This window comes from Alligator sinensis, unplaced genomic scaffold (assembly GCF_000455745.1).
Source record: "Alligator sinensis unplaced genomic scaffold, ASM45574v1 scaffold207_1, whole genome shotgun sequence".
Classification (NCBI taxonomy): Eukaryota; Metazoa; Chordata; order Crocodylia; family Alligatoridae; genus Alligator; species Alligator sinensis.
In genome coordinates, this window is record NW_005842112.1 from 124,808 (window position 1) to 134,137 (window position 9,330).

A 9,330-nucleotide genomic window follows, 5' to 3' on the forward strand; every position below is an offset into this window, starting at 1 on the left:
TGTCTGAAACATCTAGCTCAGTCACCATGGATGGGGACAGACATTCAAATAGCTTGAGCCTGAATTGATTCAATCTTTGCTGGTTAGTCTAACCTGGCTAGGCTGAATCAGTCTGTAACTGTACAAACATCCCAGACATGCAGGCACATGCCTGCAGTGGCTCAAGCTAGAAGCCAGGGGGTGCTAGAGCAGTCCTCCCTTCCCTTGCACAGGGCTGAGCTGAGGGGGCATGGCCAAGCTCCGGCAGGATTAGGGAGGGGTTCCCCCCCTCCTTGAATGATAACAGAGCATTTATCAGCTCTGTTATCAGCATCCAAAAACAAAAAGCCTCTCATTAGTTCAAGATCTTCTTAAACAAAGAAGGAATGGAGGGACATTACCAGCTGAGCTGTTGATTAGCTCCAAAAAGCCCCAAGTCAACACTGCTGTCTGCCACAGCACGGACCGTAGCTAGCACATGGTCTGCTAGCTCATGCTGAGGTGTCTGTGTAAGGCAGAGGGGACGGGGGATCCCTGCTTAGCAGGGAGTGGTGAAGGGAGGGGGAGAGCAGGAGGAAGCCAGGCAGACACTGCTGTGCCTGCACGTTTCTGCGGGAGCTGCAGCCAGGGAGCAGAAGGGAAGGGCCAGCCCTGCCATGGAGCAGAGAACCCTGCCCCAGCCCAGAGAGCATGCTGGGATGCAGGGGGGGTCTGATTTAACTTAAGCCTGGTTGAATGTAGTATCAGACTTAACTGATTAGGGTCAAATCAGTTTATTCAATGTCTGTTCCAGACACCTTGCCAGCTTATCTCAAACCGCTTTCAGCCATTTTCCCACCAGTTTATGTGCACTGAACATCTGTTCTGTTACAGGTTTAAACCAGTTTCTGATCACTTAAACTGGTTTATGTGTAATGTCTGTCCCTAGCCCAGAGGATATTTGGTCCAGCTGTCCTCTGAACCATGCTGCTCCTCAACACAAAATGGCTGCCTACTTCTGTAGATGCAATCGTCTCTAGACATTTTAAAGAGTCAGAATGCTAAAGGCAACAAAGTATAGCAATTCCATATCAATTGCATGGTTGAACATGCATGCGTGCACACACACACACACACACACACACACACACACACACACACACACACACACACGCACACCCCCAAGCATTCTTTGTGGTAAGCTATGCCAGAAATTGCCTGTAGCTTTGGCTAAAATGAGATCAGTGCGTCTCTGCAGAACCGGCCAGGCTAAGATTTAGGAAAGCATTAAAAACACTGTTATACCCCATGCTGAGCAATTATGTTCTCTCTAAAATATCACCCCTCTCATTTCAGCTGGCGATACCATTTTCCAGTTTTCTTCCAAAAAAACTGCTGTGCTGATACAGGCTGATATATTCTATCTCAGAAGTTGCTGTATTCTATTGCCAAACAGCTTTCTCTATAGCATATACTAAAGCTTCTTAAGCACCTTAGATATCTATATCATGGAAAGTGATTCAATTATTATGAGCTAGAATTATACGTTTTGCAGCCTGTTTCATTTATATTAAAGATTACCAGGGATCCTGGTTTTCCCAGATAAAAACAATCACAAATTCTCTGATAAAACCCCCAAAAACATGATTAAAACTGAAAGGCCCCCCACAGCCCCGCCCCCAGCCCTGCTGGTGCCCCTCTCCCTCCACCCTGCCTCCAGCCCTGACAGAGCTTGCCAAGGCTATGGGGCCAGGGACCCAGGTCCACAGCCCCCTGCCCCTGGCAGGAGACAGTGGCTGTTGCCTTCCTGCTGTAGGCTCAGGTGAGGGGTGGGGGGTGGCTCCCCATCACTGTGCGCACTCCCAGGGGGGCATGGGGACCCCCAGGTCTGTGCATGGGGCAGGGGATGGGCGCAGGCTGCCCACTGCAGGCTCAGGCTCTGGCCCTGCTGCCCTGGGCAGAGGTGACCTGAGCAGGGTGTGGGGCCTGGGGCAAATCAGCCCATGTGGGGCCCTGCCCCTGCTCTGATCCCACAGGCCCCAGAACCAAAGAAGCTGCCACCACATTGGCAGTGGTGCAGGGGTGGCAAGCGGCTCAATACGGAGCTGAAGCTCCGCCCAGCTGCTGCTCCACCCAGCTCTGCAGGGCCCCCCAAAACATGGGGCCTGGGGCGGTCACCCCGATTTCGCCCCCCCAGGACAGCCCTGGCCCTGGGGCCTCCACAGATGGCAGATACAACCCAATGCTACAGGGCATAGCAGGGCCGCACGGGAACCTCCTTGCTGCTGCACACAGGAGCAGTGAGGGGCACAATCCCATGCCGCCACCCCCACTGCTGCTGTAAGGGCACGGGACATGTTGGCAGGGCAGCATGGAGCTCGCAGTGGCAAGAAGATCCATGCAGCCCAGCTTTTCCCTGCAGCATCAGGTCGCACCCACAGGGCTGTGGATGCCCCAGGGGAGGGCAGCAGGGCAGGAACCTGAGCCCACAGCAGGCAGCCTGCCCCCATCCCCACCCCATGCACAGATCTGGGGGGCATGGGTCTCCCCTGCCACTCTCAGGAGTGCGCGCAGCAGGGGGAGCTGGACCCACCCCCTCCCACCTCCTGGACAGCACACCCATGGCCCCTTCCTGCCTTCTGTGGCCACACATTGCAGGCCTGGGCCCCAAACCCCATGCACCATGGGGCTGGGCAGCAGCCCCAGCCTCATCACCAGCCCTGCCCAACTCCCTCCCTCCCTATGGGGGCCTCAATCCCTCCCCCCCCCTGCTGCCACCACTTACCTGCAACAGCTGCTTCTTGGCTGCCCCGTGGCCACGTGCATGCACATGGCACCCCCTGCCTGACCGCCCTTCACCCGCTCCCCCCAGCCCCTTGCAGGCTGGGACTCTGCCCGTCTGCAGACAGCTCTTTGCAAAACTGCAAAATCTGAGGGTTTCTCTGATAAAAGGAGAAATCCGCATTTTACTCTGGTAAAGAGGGAAATCCATATTCTCCTCGGTTTTTCCGGGGAAATGGAAAACCCAGAACCCTGAAGATCACTGTGGGAAATTAAGAGATTTTGTTCACAGCACAGGTGCATAAATAGAGGTGTAAAGGTGTCAGCATTTATTAAAAGAGTTAATGTTATGTAGTATTTATGCTGGTGTGCAAAGCACATCGTGCACTTTCGATAGACTGATTTGTAAAATGGGTTGCTGTCTCAGCCTGTTTAAGACACAGTCTAAGACATTAGTCAGTGCATCACTATTACTTACTGATCTAAAAGACATTTTGAATTCCCTTACAAATTATTATTTGAATTAGAAGCCTTATCAGGAGACCCGGCTCTGGAAATCGGAAGGAATCCCACTGCTGTTCACACTTTTTGGTTCAGAGGCTGACTCTTCGATCCAGTATTCCCAGCTGCATCTCAGATCCAGAGTACATTATTTGTGGCACATGAATAATGGATACTATAAACAAGCATAACAAAATGAAAATTGTAGAAATAATATTAGAGAGATTTCATTCATAAATTTAGCTCATGAATTATTCAAATTTTATGGTTCTTACCCACCAGTGACTATATTTGCATATCTCATCAGAGTGTTCTTACAAGAACCCTCTCCACACTTCTTATCTAGTTATGACACTGAAAGAGGGGCTGTCACGGTGAGAAATATTTCATTAAGCACATTAAATTTACAATTTCCAATGAAAAACTGAATGCATGTGCATCTGCTCTTTATGAACAGGCTTTGTATTACAAGATATAATCCAAGAAGCAAATGCATTCAAGGATAAACACTGATTTTGAAAATATGCACTCAGAGTGCAATTTTTCTTTGGTGCTTGAGTTCCAGTATGCCTGTCTTTTATAGCTATAGCTTTAATCGACCAGCAACTGGAGTCTGCATGAGGAATAAATAAAATCTCATCCATTAGGACGGTCCTATTTGTTCATTTCCACTCCACTCGAGTAGCAGGCACGAGTCCCTGCAAAGCCTGCAACATCTACATTGTAATGGAGATTTTCAGCTGTGCAACTGCCATAAAATTATCCTCAGCATATCATCCGGTACTGCTGAATTTGCAGTAAAAGCAGCAGCCGAAATAAACTGCAGTGCCCCCAAAAGAATTCAGCAAACCAGAGAGAGAGAGAGAGATGGAAACGCATTAACCTTAACAAACAACTCTGCTCTTAGGAGTGACTGAACAAATGGTTCCTTCTCACTTCCCAAGTCTAGTCTCTGTGGGTAATTCAGTCATTTTTTTTTCTTGTTTTAGTGATAAATCACAGTATTTACTATGTTTTACTCTTAACCCTGCAGCACTATGCTGGCTCTAATCTCTGCTTCCATGCTGGTTTATGTGTTAACATTTGTAAGTTGTAACCACAGCATCAAATTTGGCCTGTGACTGAGGACAAGTATTTTAATAGAGTGGGGACCCTGATATAACTCCACTGAAGTCAGTGAAGCAAAGTCCCTAGTGTGTAAGAGCTGACAGGAGTTGTTTTGTGCAACACCAGTGATGTTGTGTGTCCTAGAACAGCCCCACCAGGCCCTCAAGCCCCATGCTGAATTTGCAAAGCTGACCATTTGGTAACAAGGATTCATACCTATCCGATCAAACACTTGTCCACAACTCTACATCTGTTCACTACCTCATTGATCCAGTCCAGGGAACAGGAATGAGCCACGAGACTCCCGTAACAAACAAACAATCGGCAGAGTCACCTATCAGAGTCTTTTTTGCATGGTGTGGGTACTTAATGTTTCCATCCAATTCGGAGGCAGAAACAATCCCACGTGGCAAACCAGCCCATTGCAGATTGACGGCATGAATATTCACGACAATCTGCTTGCAAGTCATCTGCAAAGTGGAAGCTATTGGCTGAAGAAATGCATGACTAAAATCAAGATCTTCACAAACAATTTATGGGTGCAAAGGAGAGGCGTCTGGTGAATAAAATATTCACTGTGAATTACTGCTCGGATCAACCCACAGGGCCACCTTCATAGAGTCCCTCTATGAAGCTGAACTGCACGGTAGCACCTGCCATTTCGCCTCCCAGGTACTTCTCTACTGCACTCCCGAACTGGAGCTCCCCTCACTCAACTTCACTTATAACTCAGATGCCATCCAGTGGCACAGCTGTGAACAACAGCTGGTCATTTCTTTAAAAGCTTGCAAAGAACTTGTTTCCAACTGCTCAGCTGGTCTAATAAAAGATATCACATCTACCCAAAGAGGCTTGCCTGCCATTTATTTAAAATGCTCACGTGAGATACTCACGCTACACGACTTCTAAATGTCAGCACTTTCTTCAATTCAAAGACTCACTGTAATCTGAAAGGGCAGAAAAACTCATTTCCCCAAGGGATCACTCGAGATACACAATACTGTGGCAGGGGAGAGGGGGGATGGGTGTCTTTCATCACAATAGTTAGGCACTTGGGGACAAATTTCCAAGGGGAAACGGAGTGGATACATCTAGAACAGGGGTGGGCAAAATGCAGCCTGTGGGCCAGATGCAGCCCGCCAAGCCATTCTATCCGGCCCACAGGGCCCCTACAAAATTTAGAAATTTAATATTTATCTGCTCCCAGTTGCCTGTAATGTGGCCCTCAATGGCTTGCCAAAACTCAGTAACCGGCCCTCCGCCTAATAAAATTGCCCGCCCCTGATCTAGACAGATGCAGCCACCTCTATTTCAGCTGCAAAATCTGGCACGAGAGACAGCTGGGGTAAAGTGCATGCTGTACTACACTCACATTTGATTATTTCTCATTTACATCCCTAAAATACTGTCTTGTTTTTGGTTTTCTTTAATGCTTTTTAACCATTGCAGATACCGGTAGAAATCTCACCCTTTAAGCATAATCAGAAACACCGTACCTTGTAGCTAGCATTCAAAGGCATTCATTTTAATTTTACACGTCTTTCTTTTGAGAAGATACAGATACCTAATAAAGGGTTGTAGCCCATATGGGAGAATAACTTAACGGTGTATTGATAGGAAACAAAAATTCCTGGACCAATTTAGGACCCTGGCAAATGTTTTCATTTTTAAGACACAATGAAAGACAGCATCCTCCTGCTTCTATGTTACAGGAGAGCCCATCCTAATGTTTCCTTTCGTGAGATGCACAACACCGTTCATGTTTTATATTAACCACTGAGAGCCCGTGTAAGCTGATGGCATTGTGCGACTGTGTCACACGTAATTCATTTTAAGTAACTTCACATGAAGCATACAGAAGCCACAGAACTGTAATGGCATTAGAAAGCCAGCGCTGCATTTAGGGAGCTTCATACAAGGTATTAAAATCAGAGGTGCCAACATGCCTTCACACTGAAAGATCTGCTTCCACCCTGGTGTTACTAATTTGGGCCATGGTCTTGCAGTCCTTAACTAAACACAGTTCTCATCTGTGAAACTGTACTGATGATTTGGTAACTTGCCCTCCGAATGGCTGACTTCACAGTCAGAAGTTATCTTCAATGTTCGTTTACTGAATGTGAGACATTGGCCTAAATCCCAAAGTTGGGGCAGTACCTTCTAACTAGCACGATTGATGGCATCTGTTTTTGTTATTGAAAAGTGTCCCTATGCACCAGTGCAGCCATACTGACCATGTTAACGAGTCTCACTGCTGAGCTGGCAAGGCATGGATTATAAAGCAAGATATTTTACCCTAGCAGACTGCACAAAGGGCTGGCATGCATGGCAAAGATCCCCGGGAACCACATACAGAATGGCAGTGGCAACTCTAAGAGGGACAGAAGTCCTTTCCACTCGGGAATGAAGCATCACCATTCAATGGCTCTTGCTCCTCCTCAGTATCCTGTACTGTACTGTACTGTACTGTAGGTCAGCTTGGACTAAAAAGTCACCCACAAAATATCTGAATGCTTCAATTCCAGGTCTGAGTTTTGCAGCAGAGGCCTATGGGTGTGATACAGAAACTCAGCTCCCTAATTATAGCCAGGCTACTTTCTCGCATTCACCGAAAGCCAAGGAGTTATTTCATATATTTTGGTCAAAAATCATACCTGAAAAAAGAAAAGAAAAAACAGTAAACAACCCAATAGTAGATTTATTACGCTTCTGTTAGGTAAAGGGATTAAAGCCTCTTCCTTATTAACAAAAAAGCAGTAGTGAAGAATCCTTAGTTAAATGATAAAATGAAATGTCTTGGCAATATAGATTTACATACAAATATAACTAATACACTCTTCTTAAATACATAAAGGAACAGTGTTCTGCATCATCAGAGAGTAGCATTATCATGGTAGGAGAGATCTGCCTCCCTTCACGACCGTGAATTCTCTTCCTGCTCGTGGCTATTACAGCAACTGTAAGATTACAGGCCAAAATCAGTACTCAGCAACATCACAGTACATCCAGGGTAAGTGGCTTAAAATGGATGGAAGGGACATCCAATCCTAATTCCAGACCTTAAGGCCAGATGTGCCATTGGTGTGGCATTTAGCAGTGGAAGCTCCTTCAAAACCAGTATCTGGATGGAAGCCAGATTCCAACAGGGACATGCCGACTGTGCTCAAAATCCCCAACATTTCCTTTTCCCTGTGAACAATTTGAACACAATAAATTCTCTGCTCCTTGTCAACCATCTGTTGGGCTCCCAAAAGTAAAAACACAAGGAACTTCTTGGGACGCTGTTAAGAGAACTCAGTAGAAAAGTCAGTCATACTTCCAAGTACCCTCAGCATCAACATGTTCCCATGTGGTAACACGCTTGTGATCGAGACCGGCCCCTCAGTCTTTACCATCTATGGCAGATCTCTGCTCCAGTGAAGCTTAGCTCTGGACTCCAACCATGACTGCTAATGCATTTCATTTCAGCACAGGCCTAAAGTGTTGCTCCACAGAGGTAGTCCAACCTTCCTATCAAGCCCTGCTGCTACTAGATGAGAGACTCCCAAGGTTTGACTGCTCTTTGGGACCTCTTTGGTGTTGCAAAGTTTAGTTCAAAAGTTGACCGGCTGCTCCTTCATATTCGGTTTTGATTAAGAAATAGTGCAAACTTCAGACTTAGGAAAAAAATGACTGTCATCTTCATTGAATGCTCGGATGAGAAAATACAAGGATCCATGAATGGAGCAGAGGGAATGGGATTCATTTGGCAAATGTTCAAAGATGATTTGTCATTGTCTTAAAGGAGTGTATTTGGTTTGACTTGGTTTTACCTATTGGTTCAGGAAATCATTGGCAAACAAGGGTCTAACCTACAACATTTTGGCTAACTGCTAACTAGTCAGAGCTGCAAGCACAGCCCAAGAGACTTACATTCCCTGCAGGGAAGGATGTTTGACATCCATGTTTGACTTGCGGTGAGTCACAGCATGGTCATACAAACCCCTTTGGTTTGGTTTCCTTGGAAGTGGAAAGGGTCCACATCATTTGAGAAGGGTCACATACCCCATTTGGTCATCCTCTTGTGGAATAAAAAGCCAGCTTTTAAAACCTAACTCAGTTCAGCTCCTCTTTGGTAATTACTGTTTAAAAGGTCCCACAAAAATCCTCACTATGTAAATATAGCTTCCATTTGCATGACAGTGAGCCTTGCCACCCACATGGCAGCCTTAGACACTCCTTTTCTTACTTAGCAAACGTGCCAGGCAATGTTTGTTCAATTCCCTTAAGGGACTGAATGTCTCTCTCAATTCTCTCCTCCGAAGTCCAGACACCGAATTTCAAAGGAATTTAGACACCTAACGATACAGACAGAAGCCTTATGAAACTGTCAGAAGTGCCCAGCTTGAGTAAGTACTTCACTTTGGTTACCTCCCAAGAGAATTAGACACCTGGGCACTTCTGGAAATCCCACTAGGCACAATTTCTTCCTTTCCAGTGCCAAAATACCTTTGAAAATCTGGCTCTTGTTGCCTTGGCGGACTGACCCAACAGAGTAAATCCTGTTCTCAATGACAAAATAATTTGGGGCTCACTGACAGAGGACTGAACCCTTTGATCAGAAATGGGCCAAACCCTTTATTTACATGAGCAGTCCCACCGGGCTATATTTCTCTCTAAGGGGATTTGGTTTTCCGTGCTACATATTTGCAGCACAGAGCCAAATTTAGACATTAGGAAATCCCAGTACCAAAAAGAAGTGAGTGGAAAAAAACTCAGGGTGGCGCACGTGACAGCAGAGTGTGCCGCCCAACACCAGAGCCTGGCCAACCCGAGCCACGCTCTGCCTGCCAGCCAGGCTCCGCACGACTGGATCGCCACCACTGGAGCCCCAGGAGGCTGCCAGGACTCAAGGTACGGCTGCTGGTGGCAGCCCAGGCGCATTTTTCCTTGCACTAACCCCACAAGCAGAGGTGTGTGCTGGGGGGAAAAGCAGCAGCAGGA